The sequence below is a fragment of the Zingiber officinale genome, chromosome 3A (genome assembly GCF_018446385.1).
Source record: "Zingiber officinale cultivar Zhangliang chromosome 3A, Zo_v1.1, whole genome shotgun sequence".
Lineage (NCBI taxonomy): Eukaryota > Viridiplantae > Streptophyta > Magnoliopsida > Zingiberales > Zingiberaceae > Zingiber > Zingiber officinale.
Genome location: NC_055990.1, coordinates 136,973,671 through 136,989,234, shown reverse-complemented (window position 1 = coordinate 136,989,234; position 15,564 = coordinate 136,973,671).

The following is a 15,564-nucleotide window of genomic DNA, read 5'->3' as shown; positions in this document are numbered from 1 at the left end:
GCGTAGATTGTACACTTGTTTAGCATGTTTTAACGCACATTCACATATTTTGTGCATGCTGTCTCTATGCATTTTCGTACTTCCAGCTTTAGTTTTAGCATATTTACTCTTTTGTTTAGAGATCTGCTTTTGTGCATTTTATGTATATAGGTGTCGTATTTGGAGAAGAATTTATGATCGAGGCCAAATATGCAAGTTAATGAAAGGAGGAAGACACCATCTTGGAGTGCCACAAGGCCATGTTTGGGAGAGTGACCTAGGCCATGTGGTGATGCTCACCCATGCAGCATTAGTAGAGCAGGGCAATGCCCAGACGGTGTGGTGATAATCACCCATGTAGTTGCTGCAGAAAAGGAGAGGGTCACGAAAGTGTGTGTATCACACGACCGTGCCAATTTGCAAGCCTTCCAGAGCCAAAGCAGTACATCAGCGTGTCCCATACACGGTGTGCAAGACTTCCAAAAGCTAAACAAGGCCTGGTCGTGTCCCAGACATGGCCATGCATGAGTTCTAGAACCGGAGGCAGCACATGTCGTGTAGATCTACACGACCATGCAAGGAGGGCAGTGGAAGAGCATGTCACGGCCGTGTGCATTACACGGTCGTGTGAGAGGGGCAATGAAGAGAATAGCCTAGGTCGTGTCTCATACACGGCCAGGTCTCGGGGTCGTGTGGAGCCGAAAAACTCTTCTCTATATAATGGTTTCTTCCACCATTTGAAGGGGGAGTTCTCCCTTTTGGGAGAGGACGAGATTTGGGCGATTCCTCACCTTCTTGGAGGGATTTTCTGACGATCTAAGGGCAGATCTTCAACAAATCGACTCCGAGGACGAGGATTGGATCCGAAGACCGTTCTTCATCGTAGATAAGCTTTTCTTCCCTTTCTGTTCTTGGATTTTGGGAATCAAGATGCTTGTAATCTTCTTGTCTTTGGGTTTCTTTTCTTGTTCTATGGATTAGATCTCTTTGTTCTAGGATTGAGGGAGTATTTGTAATGTGATTTGATGTAAACTCTTGTGGATTTGCCAATTTCCTATTTCTAAGATGTTGTCTTGTTTTGTATCTATTTGATCTTGTGTGGATTGTTGTGATTGGACTTAATTACCATACTTGATTGAATGTTTGAGTGTCTTGTGGATCTTGTAGAGGTAATTCCTCATTCAATTATCCGAGGGATGTATGTGAGAGACAAGCCCGTGTAAGGACGATTGAGGAATAATTTTGAAGGGGAAATAAGGTCATTCAAGGGGATAGGATAGATTGTATGCATTAATCTTTTATATCTTGATATGGTTGAGAAGTAATGAATTTCTATGTTGATTATCCAAGGGACGCACGTGACAGGCAAGTCTGTGTAAGGACATCATAGGAATCATTCATAATTGATCACATTGAATATAGATTTTGGTCCTAGGTCGGTTGTCTATTGCAAGAGAGAATCGACAATCTTCTACAAATGAAGGGTAATTGATGAATAAAACTTGGTAGATCATTTACATTGAATAATATTGCAAAGAAACCAAAACTTCTAGAACATCCTTTTATCATAGCCCTTATTCCTGTTTTTATGTTTTACTTTTCATAGTTGCACTTAGTTTTACAAATCAATTGATTAGTTGTTTAGCTAATTCATCTTGAGACATATTTAGTGGTTATAACTAGTCCCTGTGGATACGATATCTTTCTTTATTACTGGCGACGTATCCATATACTTGCGGATCGTTAACACCCAGATGCCTCACCTGGGCATTACAAGGTGTCCCGGGCACCCAGACCCCCTCTGGGTGCCTGGACCAACTTTTTTAGCCTCCTTATTTTCTATAAAACAAAGTTAGTTCAGACAATAAATATTATATAATATGAATTTGACAGCCTTTGACTGCCCGGTTCTGACTTTAAGTTTCGCTGAAACTCTAGGTCGAACCAATGCCTACTATTCCCTCTTCGGGGGGAATGTGTCTTTACCTACTCCTCTCAAGAGAGTTTACCTTTTGCTAGATCTGTCCTCCACGACCATCTGGACATTTGCTTAGCGTCCGAGACTTCAGGTCTTTATGCTAAACGTCCACTCCAAGACCCGTCCAGACTTCCACCTGGTCTGCGACCACTAGGATTTTCACTTAGAGTCCCCGACTCTAGGATTTCATCTAAAGTGCTCGACCAGGGGTGTAAATGAACCAAGCCACTTGTGAGCTATTCGAAGCTCAATTCGATAAAAGCTCATTTGAGCTCGTTTAGTAAGGCTTGTTAAGATAAACAAATCAAACTCAAGCTTTATAATACTTGGCTCGTTAGTTCGTGAACACGTTCGTTAATCTCATGAATCAACTTTTAAATAAAAAATAATAGTTTTAATATTAAATTTATAAATTTTACACTCTATTTATGAAAAATATAGACAAATATATTAAATTTATTTATTAGAATAAAATTATAAATTTTAATTAAAATATTATAATTTTCTTTAAATATATAATTTAATTTTTAATGAATACTTAAATTTATAATTTATATTTATTAAGCTCGTTTAGGCTTGATAAAAGCTCGAATAAGCTTGTGAGCTATGAATATATTCGTTAAATAAAACTCAAGCTCGGCTCAATTATAAACGAGTCAAGCTCAAACAATCAACAGTTTAGCTTAGCTCGTCTCTATTACACCCCTATGCTCAACCCACCAAGACTTCGTCTTGCCTAACCGCAGTTAGAACTTTCCATAATCTAGGGTTACCACCCCCTAGGACCTAGAGTTACCTCCCTCTTGGATTTTCCACCTACCTAGAATCCACTAAGACTTTTACCTAAGAATACTTAGGACTTCCTGCAAGCTCATTCACACTTGTTAGACAACAAGTAACCTTGACTTTGGATTCTTTGCCATAATCAAAACTTAGGTTCGATCGTCTGGTGCTTCCTACACCAACAATCCTTCCCATTTTTATTATGGCAACTTGGTTCAAAGTTAAGTAAAACATAACAATAATGTAAAGAACTTAAAAAATGAGCCTTAACAATTCAAATAGATTTATACATGATATAGTATGGGCCTTATGTGGATTTTCAAAAATATAAAAGAAAAAGAACCAAAAAGAGGCATGACCAAGGATTGAACCTTGGACCTCTTGGTAAGTGGTTCCATGTCATAACCAGTAGCCCCAGCAGGGGTGTGCTGATATGAAAAGAGGGAAATTATGGTTAAAGGTAAGGAAAGTGAAGGCTCACTTCACTAAGGAGGAGAAATTCAAACTTCCTTCTCTTCTTACAATGAAAAGAGAGTTTTTACTTTCTCCCCTCATTTAGGATGAGTAAAAGAAGAGGGAAGGAAAGGATCATTTTTCCATCTTCTTCTTAATTGGAATAAAAGGAGAAAAAGAATGAAAATCTTCATTTTTGCTCTCTCTTTCTCCTTCCTCCTTCTCTCCACCGAAACCACTCTCTTCTTCCTCACCATTGCCGAACCAAGCAAGAATGTTTGCTCTCTAGGAAAAGCTTCATGACCAAGGATTTCTTCTCTTAGAGAATTAAGCAAGAGATGTAAGTATCCTCTCACCTGCAGTACAATAGTTATTGTACGCTTTACGTTTTGTTTGAAAAAAAAGGGACTTAGGGATCTTCTTGAAGTTTCGGCCAAGATGGAATGTAAGGTTTAGATCAAAATGTTGAAACCTAAACATGATTGTTTATGCTCCTTCATGACACATGATTTATTACATGTTGTTAGTTGAGTGTTCATGCTACATGTTGTATAAATAAAATCTAGGACCCTACCTTAGGTTTCGGCCAAGAGAAAATATAAGGTGTAGAGTATGATTTTGAAATCTAAACATGCTTATTTATGCTCCTTCATGATACATGATCTATTATATGTTGTTAGATAAGTTTTCATGCTACATGATGTATAAACAAAATCTAGAACCTTTCTTTAGGTTTCAGCCAAAGATGAACACAAGGTCTAGGGCAAGATTTTGAGACCTAACTATACTTGTTTTATGCTTCCTCATGATGTATGCTTTCTTATGCTATGTTAGGTTAAATATCCATGGCTTATGTTGCATGAAAACCAAGAAATACCACCTTGAAGTTTTGGCCAAGGTTGAATTAAAGGCTTAGAGAAAGTTGTTGACCTAACTATACTTGTTTTATGCTTCCTCATGATGTATGCTTTCCTATGCTATGTTAGGGTAAATATCCATGGCTTATGTTGCATGAAAAACCTAGAAATACCACCTTGAAGTTTTGGGTAAGTTAAGAGACTAGGTCTAGGGCAAAGTTTTGAAATGAAAATATGCTTGTTTATGCTCCTTCATGATACATGATCTCTTATATGTTGTTAGTTAAGAGTTGTATGCTCCATGTGGTATTAAAGGTTGAGAAACCCTACCTTGATGTTTCATCCAAGTTGGGATACAAGGTCTAGGGCAAGGTTTTGAAATCTAATCATGCTTGTATATGCTTCCTTATGATGTATGATCTTTAATATATGGTTAGTTTAAGTTTCATGCTTCATGTTGTATTTAAAAGTTTGAATACCTCACATTTAGGTTTCGGCCAAGGTTGAAATTGAGACTTAGAGCAAAGTTTGAAACCTAACCATGCTTATTTATGCTTCCTTATGATATATGATTTCTTACATGTTGTTAGTTTCATGCTACATGTTGTATTAAAAAAATTGGAACCTCACCTTAAGGTTCGGCCAAGGATGATTTAGGGTTTGTAGGAAGATCAAAACCCCAACCATGCATGATAATGACTCTTTATGATATGCTTTAGGTTATGTGCACTTATGACATCATGTTATGATTCCTTATGATATGCTTTATGTATGTGCACTTATGACATCATGTTATGATTCCTTATGATATGCTTTATGTATGTGCACTTATGACATCATGTTATGATTCCTTATGATATGCTTTATGTTATGTGCACCTCATGCTATTATGATATGTTTATGAAAGGCTTATGTAAGATGAAAAGCCTAAGAGATGGTTCCCTTGAGATGGGATCAAGAGCACTCTTCATGACATGACTAAGAGATGCTTCCCTTGAGATGGGATCAAGAGCTCTCTTCATGATATGACAAGAACATGAAATGTTATGATATGACAAGAACATGATATGTTATGATATGACATGATATGACATGCTATTTTACTTTGAATGGCTTGTACCAAGGGTGGGCTCCATAAGCGCCCCTAGGTCGATGGTCTATGAAACGGGCCTAGTAAAAGGGATGGGCTCCTAAGTTGCCCCTAGGTCGATGGTCTATGAAACGGGCCTAGTTCCTAGTAGGTTCAAGATTAGCTACCTTGGATCTATTTAGGATGCACGCATTCATGTATATATGTGGTACAAGCCAGGCCCTCATGTTGAGATTATGTTTAAGTATATATATGATATATGTTTTCAAAAGGACATCTTGCATATACTCATCTCATGTCACATGTTTTCAAAAGAACATCTTGCATCTACAAGTTCATGTTATATGTTTTCTTTTATGCTTACTTAAGATGCTCTTGAAAATATGTCAAATGATGCTTATATGATCATGTTATTACTTTATGTTTATGCTCTCACATGCTATGATATGATCTTATGTTCTCACATGATATGATATGATTTGATGTTTATGATTTCACATGATATGATATGACTTTATGTTTATATTCTCATATGATATGATATGACTTTATATTATGCTCTCACATGTTATGTTATGATTTGCCAAATGAACATGTTATCACTCAATGTTTATGCATGATTCATGGTTTTTGTGAGTAGGAAAGGAACTTACTAAGCCTATGGGCTTATAGTCTTTTTATGTTTTCTTGTACTGCAAAAAAGGAAAGGAATGGCTAAATTAAGAGGAGCAGCAGGAAGGGCAAGTGTGTGTGTGGCAGTGGCATGGTGGAAGAAAAAAAACTACTTTATGTTTATATGTTTTAAGTTTTCATATAAACCATGTGTTGTCATTATGCTTGGATGGTACATGCACTAGTATGGATAGTATGCACTTATGTTCTCCTTATTTCATGTTAGTATGCTTATGATATCATGAATCATGTTTCAAGTAGTTGATACTAATTAAGTTATATGCATGAATATTAGCATGTCTACATGTTCAATATGATAAGCATGCTGTTTAGTGTAGTTAGTGTAGAAAAAAAAAATTATAACTGTTTCCGCTGTCATGATTTTATATGTATGCACGTATGTAAGTAAGTAACCCCATCCCTCCTTGAGCAATGGGAGGGAGGGCATTACATATCGGCCGGGGTAACATGCTTAAAAAAATATAGGCCAATATCGGCAGGGGTAACATGCTTAAGAAAATATAGACCAATATCGGTCGGGGTAACATGCTTAAGAAAATATAGGCCAATATCGTCCAGGGAAACATGATTAAGTAAATATAGGCCAATATCGGCGGGGGTAGCATGCTTAAAAAAATATAGGCCAATATCGGCCGGGGTAACCTGCTTAAGAAAAGATAGGCCAATATCGGCCGGGGTAACATGCTTAAGAAAATATAGGCCAATATCGACCGGGGTAACATGCTTAAGAAAATATAGGTCAATATCGGTCAGGTTTACACGTTTAAGATAGATAAACTAAGGTTGTTTGAACTAGTACATCTGGATGTATATTGACATCGGGTGAACTTATATGATCACCTGAATGTGAAAAAGATACAAGACCTTACCAGATCCATAGTAGATTATCGGATGATTAGGACGTATGTTGAACAATAGTAGTAGCATGCCTATACATAACATAATAAAAATAGGGTAAGTAAGTATGGACGATAAATATAGCTCCATATAGCTTATAAGACAGGGCGAGAACAAATATTTCAAGAAAATTTATAAATAGCTTAATGAAGATATCTGTAGTATGTGATTGTATAACATGTTTGCTAATTTGGCAGGAAGAATGTTTCTTGACTCTTCTACAGGCACTAGGCGACAAAGAAGGTACATCTGGGGTACAAAAAAGATTGCTTAAAAGTTATTTTCTGTAAGTACATGGCTTATGTCATCTCATAACAAACTCTAACAAACCGGGGTCCACTTCATGACTACGGAGGTTATATGAAGTGGTATAAAAAGGGGGATCCTCTCTGTTGGCTAGGTATGCTCATGCTCATGCTCACCACACTCACAACCATTCATTACAAACCCTAATTTGAATCACTGTTCATCTTCTTCCTCTTTTCCACACTAAGAGAGATTACTGACTTGAGCGTCGGAGGACCTAGCCAGGGATTCTCACCCCGATCTTAGGTCACTGACAATAGTGTTGGTTGGTCTCTTATGCGCAGGAAGTCTTGGAAGTTCTAGATCTCGGTGTTCTTCAGTGGATCCTTTCTTTTGTCCTTGGGTCTTCGTACAAGGAGGGTGTTCGGTGGCTTCATTCTTCCAGATCCGCTTTGGTTTTCTTAGATCGGAATACTTAGGTGTTCTTCTTCATCAATAGTAAGTTCTCTCCCCAGCTTTCCATTTTGTCAAGCTTCTCAGACAGGATCAACCAACACAAGAGGCTAATAATTTCGTGTTTTCATTTTTGTGCTTCGATTTGTGTTTCGATCTTGTGCTTTGATTGATATCTCTGTAGTTAAACCTAAGGTCATTGTGAGAAGTTTAAATATTTAATTTCTTTGAAAGTCTTTGTCTAGGAAGTGGTGGATGATCCCATAACCAAGAAGGCCTAGTGCCTCGCCTACGACCTGGAAGTTAATCCTTGAAATAAATATTTAATCAACTTCTATAATATGGTTTAACTTTAGAAGAACACAAGGGTTGGACTTGGAGTAAAAATGTTAAGTTTTGTTTCCAATTCAGGTTTAACTTTGAAGAACGAACTTGGAGTAAAAATATTAAGTTTCATTTCCAATCCAAGTTTAACTTCCGAAGAGCACATGGGTTGCTAAGAAAAGTTTTGTGCTTGTACAAATTTTCTTTATACATGGGAAACAGAATGGTATTTCAAGTAGCACCCAGCATATAAGCCCTTGAACATTGAGGATCACAGTTAAGCGATGACTATAATCCCTTGAGTAGTCAAGATCACAGTTGAGTAGTGACTATAAACCCTTAAACATTAAGGATCACAATCGAGCGGTAACTATAAATCTTGAACATTGAGGATCATAGTCAAACGATAACTATAAACCCTTGAACACTGAGGATCACAGTCGAGCTACGACTATAAACCCTTGAGCATTGAGGATTATAGTCAAGCGGTGACTATAAACTCTTGAGTATTGAGATCACATTCAAGCAGTGACTATAAACTCTTAAGCATTAATGATCATAGTCTAGCGATGACTATAAACTCTTGAACATTGAGGATTATAGTCGAGTGGCGACTATAAACCTTTAAGCAGTGACGATTACAATCGAACCATGACTATAAACCCTTGAACATTGAGAATCACAGTTGAGTGATGACTATAAACACTTGAACATTGAGGATCATAGGTGAGTAGTGGCTATAAACCCTTGAGTAGTGAGGATTGTTGGTGTGGGAAGCATCCAACGATCAAACTTGGGTTTTGATTATGTCAAAGGGTCCAAAGTTATGTTGTCTTGTTATCTAACAAGGTTGATTGAGCTTGTAGGAAAAGTCCTAAGTGTTCTTAGGCAAAAGTCCTAGTAGATTCTAGGCAAGTGAAAACCCCTAGGGGGTGGTAAACCTAGGTCTTAGGGGGTGGTAACCCTAGGTGAGGAAAAGTCCTAGCTATGGTTAGGCAGGTGGAAAACCCTAGGGGGTGGTAACCTTAGGTCCTAAGGGGCGGTAATCCTAGGAGGAAAGACTTGGCAGGTCGAGTGCTTTGGGCAAAACCCTAGAGTTGGGGACTCTAGGTAAAAGTCCTAGTGGTCGTGGATCAGGTGGAAGTCTGGTCGGGTCATGGAGCGAACATCCAGCAGAAAGTCCTGGAGTCTCGGGCACTGAGCAAAAGTCCAGTTGGTCTGGAGGACCGGTCTGGCAACAGATAACTTCTCCTGAGTGGAGTAGGTGAGAACGCGTTCCCTGTTGAGGGAATAATAGGTGTCGGTTCGGGCTAGGGGTTTCGGAGGAAATCTAAAGTCAAAACCGGACAGTCCGAAGACTGTCAAATTATTGATTTATATATCATTTTCTATTTTGTCTCAAATTTAGTGGAGTAGTAGATGGTGTCTCACGCATATACTTTCTGATGATTGATTCAACCTTTGATCAAAAGGATAGACCTTGGTTCTATTTCATCTCTTCAACAAGTTTAGTAATAAGCATAACAACTCTATTGTTCTGATGGAGAGAAGAACCTATAATTAGCTTTTCGGGAAATTTACAAATGAACAATTTTAACTAAATCTTTCAATTTCTTATTTTACTATGTTCAACTCTATATAATTCTATTTTGTAGGAAACTAACAATTGTGCAGGGTTAGTTTCGACCTTGATCGATCGACCGAATCGGGGATCGGTCAATCGAACCTCCAAGCAAACAGAGAAGATTTCCAGCAAGCTGATTGGGTTCGACCGAGGGATTGGTCGACCAAATCTCAGAATTGGTCAACCGAACCTAGGATAAGAGGTGATGTGGTTGAGCTGAGTTGATCAGACCAGATGAGCTAGGGATCGGTTGACCGAATGGCGAGATCGGTCAACTGAACAAAGGAATTCTATCTAAGCAGCAGAACCAGGAGGCAGACCGATTTAGGCGGATCAGTCGACCGATCAGGAGGATTGGTCGATCGATCAACAGCGAGTCAAATCTTGATCTTGAGGTAAGCAGATCTGGATCAGCCTCAACACTACTATAAAAAGGAGTCTCGGATAGCACTTCAGAGGACATAGAATAATGAAAACAAAACAACTTGTGCTGCTTCGAACACTTCAACAACACTCTTCTGTTCCGACAATCAACGACTACTTCCATCATCTTTTGTATTGTCAGTATAATCTTTTAAGTTCAATACTTGTATTTACTTATTTGTAAAGATTCTCGAGCTTATATTAATTGTCCATCAAAAGCACTCTCACATGCAGGCCTTGGAGTAGGAGTCACCATAGGCTCTGAACTAAGTAAATCCTTAGTGTTTGTGTTTTGTTTGTCTCTCTCTTATTTCAGCAGCGTATTTACTTTGAGTTTACTCGAAATGAAAGAAATAGCCATGAGCACTATTCACCCCCCTCTAGCACTTTTTGATCCTACAAGGATCACAATTGAGCGATGATTATAAACCTTTATGTAAAGACCCGACCCTTTGACCTCTTGGGCGGCCCTTGTGGCGGCCCACTGGCGGCCCTTTATGTCATCGGCCCATTTGGCGACCTCTCATGTCATCGACCGACGACCCTTGGCCGTGCCGTTACTCACTAGGACTTTCCACCCCTAGAAGTGTATTTTTGCCTCCCCGAGGATTCGAACTGTAAACCTTCAGGCTTAAGTATTAGAGTTTATGAATCCTGGTAGCCAAGTGAGCGCCTCACTTGGCTACCAGGATTCATAAACTCTAGTATTTAACTTGGAGATCTAGAGTTTGAATCCTGGGGAAGGCAAAAATCCACTGGCCAGGGGTGGGAAGTCCTAATGAGTAACGACACGACATAAGGGCCGCCGCAAGGGTCGCCCAAGAGGCCAAAGGGTTGGGTCGTTATAATAAAAAGGCGCCTTTTATTGTATTGACCCGGCCTTTTGGCCTCTTGGGTGGCCCTTGCGGCGGCCCACTGGCGGCCCTTTATGTCATCGGCCCATTTGGCGACCTCTCATGTCGTCGACCGATGACCCTTGGCCGTGCCGTTACTCACTAGGACTTTCCACCCCTGGCAGTGGATTTTTGCCTCCCCCAGGATTCGAACTCTAAGTATTGGAGTTTATGAATCCTGGTAGCCAAGTGAGCGCCATTCACTTGGCTCCCAGGATTCATAAACTCTAATACTTAAGCCTGGAGGTTTAGAGTTCGAATCCTGGGGGAGGCAAAAATGTTGGAGGATCGGTGGCCGCTAGAGGGGGGGTGAATAGCGTCTCACCCAAATCGATGGTTTCCTACGTATTCGTTAGTGCGCAAGCGGAATAATACAATACAAATTATGAATACAAAAGCTAAAGATAAAGAAAAGAACAAGCAAACCAATGCACGTCGATGTAACATGGTTCGGAGATGATGCTCCTACTCCACGGCTGTCCGTAAGGTGGACGATCCCTTAATCCGTCGGTGGATTAGTCCCCGAAAACTCTGGCTAGCTCAAACCGCTCCTTGTGGGTGGAGAAACCTCACCACAACTTCAACCAAGAACACTTGGACACAAGAGATCCTTGAGCACTTTGGTGACTACTAATTAGGCTTTAACCAAGTCTAATTTCGTCACCTTGGCCGGCCATACCAAGCTCCTTCTTATAGAGCTTGGAACAAATCAGAACCTGATTTGCCCGTTACCTGGTGCCAGCCCAACGGCTATCTCAACGGCTCTACTACAGTGCATCAGTCGACTGCTACAGTCACCAGTTGACTGCTACAGTAACGCTATAGTAAACCCTAATTCTAGGATTTTACCTCGAGTACATTCACTCAACACTCGTTCTCGCCCGACCAACCTAGACCTAGCCTTCTAGCCTCCTCCATCAGCCTTGCGTCCCTCGGATGCCTCCCCATCCTTCACGTCTTGCCTTCTGGAGCTTCCATCGGCCTTGTCATTGTTGTCGGGTTTCCTTTGCCAAGAGGTCGCGCCTCCGGGACTTCATCCATTTCCAAGTCACACTTGCACTTACGTTGCCAAGACTACATGCTTGGACTTACACCGCCAAGACTCATCCTTGGACTTTCTGTTGGTTTCTACTAGGAAAAACCTAGAGGTTCCACTGTACAAAAATTTTGTACAAAGGTCTGAACCTTTTCCTAGCTACCATGTGTTCTTTTAAATTAAATTTTGGATCGCCTACGAAACTTAACACGTTTGATCCAAAACTTAATCTATTTGTTCTTTTAGGTTTTAACTTGGATCTCCTGCGGAACTTAACACGTTCGACCCAAATCACCCTAAGTTATTAATTCCATTAAATATTAATTTCCATAATTGGTTCCCAGTACTAACGTGGCGAGGCACACGGCCTTCTTGGATATGGGAGCAACCACCACCGACTAGACAAAACCTTTTATAGAAAGCTAATATTTAATTTCCTAAAATAACTTTAGGTTAACCGAAAAGAACAATCAAATCACAAGGAAAAGAAAAACAAAAGAACACAACATCGAAAAACATATTCGAAATTCTAGAATCGTAAGCCTCTTGTATTTGGTATTATTTCCATAAATAACTAGTATGATGCGGAAAGAAAAATTACTAGTTATACCATGTAGAAAAACCTCTTGATCTTCTACCGTATTCCTCTTCTATCCTCGGACGTTGTGTGGGCAACGATCTTCCGAGATGAGAAACCACCAAGCACCTTCTTCTTCTCCTAGCTAGGTTCGGCCAACACAAAGAAGCTTCACCAAGGACGAAGAACAAAACACCAACCAAGCTCCAAGGGATACAAGCTTTCTTTCCTTCTTCTTCTTCTTCTCCAAGTAGTATCCGGCCACCACAAGAACTCCAAGCAAGAGATAAGTTTCAGCCACCACAAAAGAGGAAGAAAGAAAGAGGATGGCCGGCCACAATAACTTTCTTCAAGGATGAATAATTCCGGCCACCACCAATGCTCCAAGGGATGCTAGAGATGAGACTTGCTTTCTCTCCTTCTTCTCCTTCCTTGATCCGGCCACAAACAAAAACTCCACCAAGAAGATAGGTTTCAGCCAACAAGAGGAGAAGAGAGAAAGGGCGGCCACCACACCAAGGAAAAGAGGGAGAAAATAATAGAGGTTGTTCCCATGAAGGCGCCCCTACCCTTCTTTTATATTCCTTGGCTTTGGAAAATAAGGAAATTTATTTATAATAAAATTTCCTTAACTTTCCTTGACAACAATTAATTAAGAAAAATTAAATAAATTTTCCTAATTAATTGTATGTGGTCAACCACCTCATGTAGAGCAAATAGGATAATTTTAATCAACAATTAAAACTTCCTTTTTTGTCTTTGGAAATTTTAAAAAATAAAATTTCCTTTTAAAATCCCTTCATGGTTGATAAAAAGAAATTTCTATAATTTTAATTATTCAACATGTGAATAATTTTTCGAGAAGAAAAATAAAATATCTTTCCAATCTACAAATAAGGAAAGAGATCTAATCTCTTTCTTTAATCTTTTGTAGATCTTTTTAAGAGAGATATTTTAATTTTAATTCTCTGTAATAAATTATATCTTCCACATAATAAAAATTAAAATTAAAATTCTTTTAATTTAATGGGGGCCGCCACCTAAGCTTGGGTCGGCCACCCATGAACCAAGGCTTGGCCGGCCCTAGCTTGAACCACAAGCTAGCTTGGCCGGCCCCTTTCTCATGGGTATGAAGGTGGGTATAGGTGGGTATAGTACTCTATAAATAAGAGGCTACGATAGGGACCGAGAGGAGGAATTGGTTTTGGTCTCCCGATAAAATTAAGCATCCCGTGTTCGCCCCGAACACACAACTTAATTTTATCAATATTAATTCATTCCACTAGAGAAAGTATTATTGAACTACCGCACCAATCCCAAATTATATTTTTAGGCTGTAACGACCCAATTTTCTCTATTTTGAGTTCCAAATATCCATAAAAATATTTGGAAATGCTTTTAAAATATTCTAGAGATTTTTAGGAATTTTTAGAGTATTTTTATGCAATTTTTGGAGTTCGTTTGGTATTTTTACCGAGAGGAGAAAGTAAAAAAAAAAAAAAAAATTTGTAGAAGCTAGGTTTCGAACCCAGCTCCTCGGACCCAAGCAAAACCGACCCGACCAATCGAGCTACGCTCGTTTTGTTAACTAGATATGTAGAGATAGATATTTATAGTGTAGTTATAATGGGAATCGTTTTTTTTAAAATGGATCGAAATTTTCCCCGAAACCCTATCTGTTCTTTCCCTTCTCCTCCGCAACGGCGCTGTTCTTCGAGCGATTCTTCTCGGGCGGAAGGGGGCGACGGCGTTAGGGCTTTTCTCCGGCGCCGACGAAGACTTCTTCCGGCCGGTCTTCACCCGTGTGTGGTCACCGCGACGAAGGGAGCTCGGGAACTCAAAGGAGCCGCCGAGATCCTCAAGCTTCACCCAAAACCCTAGAATTTGCTCCTCTCCGATTGTAAGTCCAAGAACAGCGAGTTGAGTTGCTACTCACCTGCAGTAGGATAGCTCCGAGGTTTATTTCTTGTTATTTCTCCTTGTTCCCGAAGCTTTGCGCGAAACCTTAGAGCTTAAAGAATCTGCAATAGGGATTTGGTCTTCCTTTTGGTTTCGGATCATGATGCACAGATTTGCAGTTTCTTTTTATTTCTATGGAACCAAGTTTAAAGAATCTTGTACAGAATTTGTTGCTTGTGAAGCTTGCTGCTGTGATTCTTATAAAGAAAATAAAGGGATGTTTCATGTACAGAATTAGGATAGCTAGAGGTTTAAGAACAGCATGCGTCCCTTGCTTTCTTTGTCTTATTTCAGTTGAGTTTTTCTTTCATTGGACCTGGATAGGGTTTTCCTGGATGTTATACATCATATTTGTTTACATTTAGTTCTCCTCTTTATATATACAGATATATCTTTTGGGTTGGGTGGTAATAGAATGAAATGAATGTGTTGATACGAATTTTGGAATCCATTCAACAGATTTGAGCATGTGTTGTTTTTGTACTCTACATATGCTATTTTGGTACTCATTAAAGGTTAGATAGGTGCATACTCTACTCAGAATTTTGATTATGCTTAAATTGAGTTTCCAGATTCTAATCATAACCATGTGTTTAGTTGAAAACTAGTATTCCAGGAATACCCTAGATTATTCAGATGATATGTTCATAATATGGAGATTTCTAGTTGATTAAGTGTGTAATGTGCATGTGTAATTAACCTGTAAAGATAGAGTTTGGGTTGTTAGGTACACATAAAGTAGCAAGCTATAATCGGTCACAATACTTAATTAGATTCAAGAATTAGTTTAGGGTGTTTACTGATATGTATAAGTTTAGGGATCTTCTCTTGGACCAACATTATGATGTTCTCTTGAACCAGCATTTCGAGTTTCCTTTGTTGTTTGAACTTACCTTAGCTAAGCATGTTTTGTTTTCATTTACCCTTAGCTGATCATGTGCAGTTTTTAATTGCTATGAGTTGAGCATGATCAGTTTTCTTTATTACTAGATACACATGAGCAGTTTCTTTAGTTTTTATTTGCTATTTTAATAAGCATGAACAACCATGTATTCTAGTGGGAAAATAAGAGCTTTATCAAATTCTTTTAGAAGCATTAACAAGTAAAAAGAAAGAAAAAGAAAAGAAAGAAAAGGCCAAGGCCTTAAGTAAATCCCAAAGTCAAGATTTTAGGGATTTTAGCACACAAGGTGCTTAATAATATACCAAGGCATTTAAAGAAGTAATTAATATAATAAGTATTTTACTTTTAAGATAGTACCCGACTTCCAAGGTTGTCGTTAAACAAATCCAGGTGTC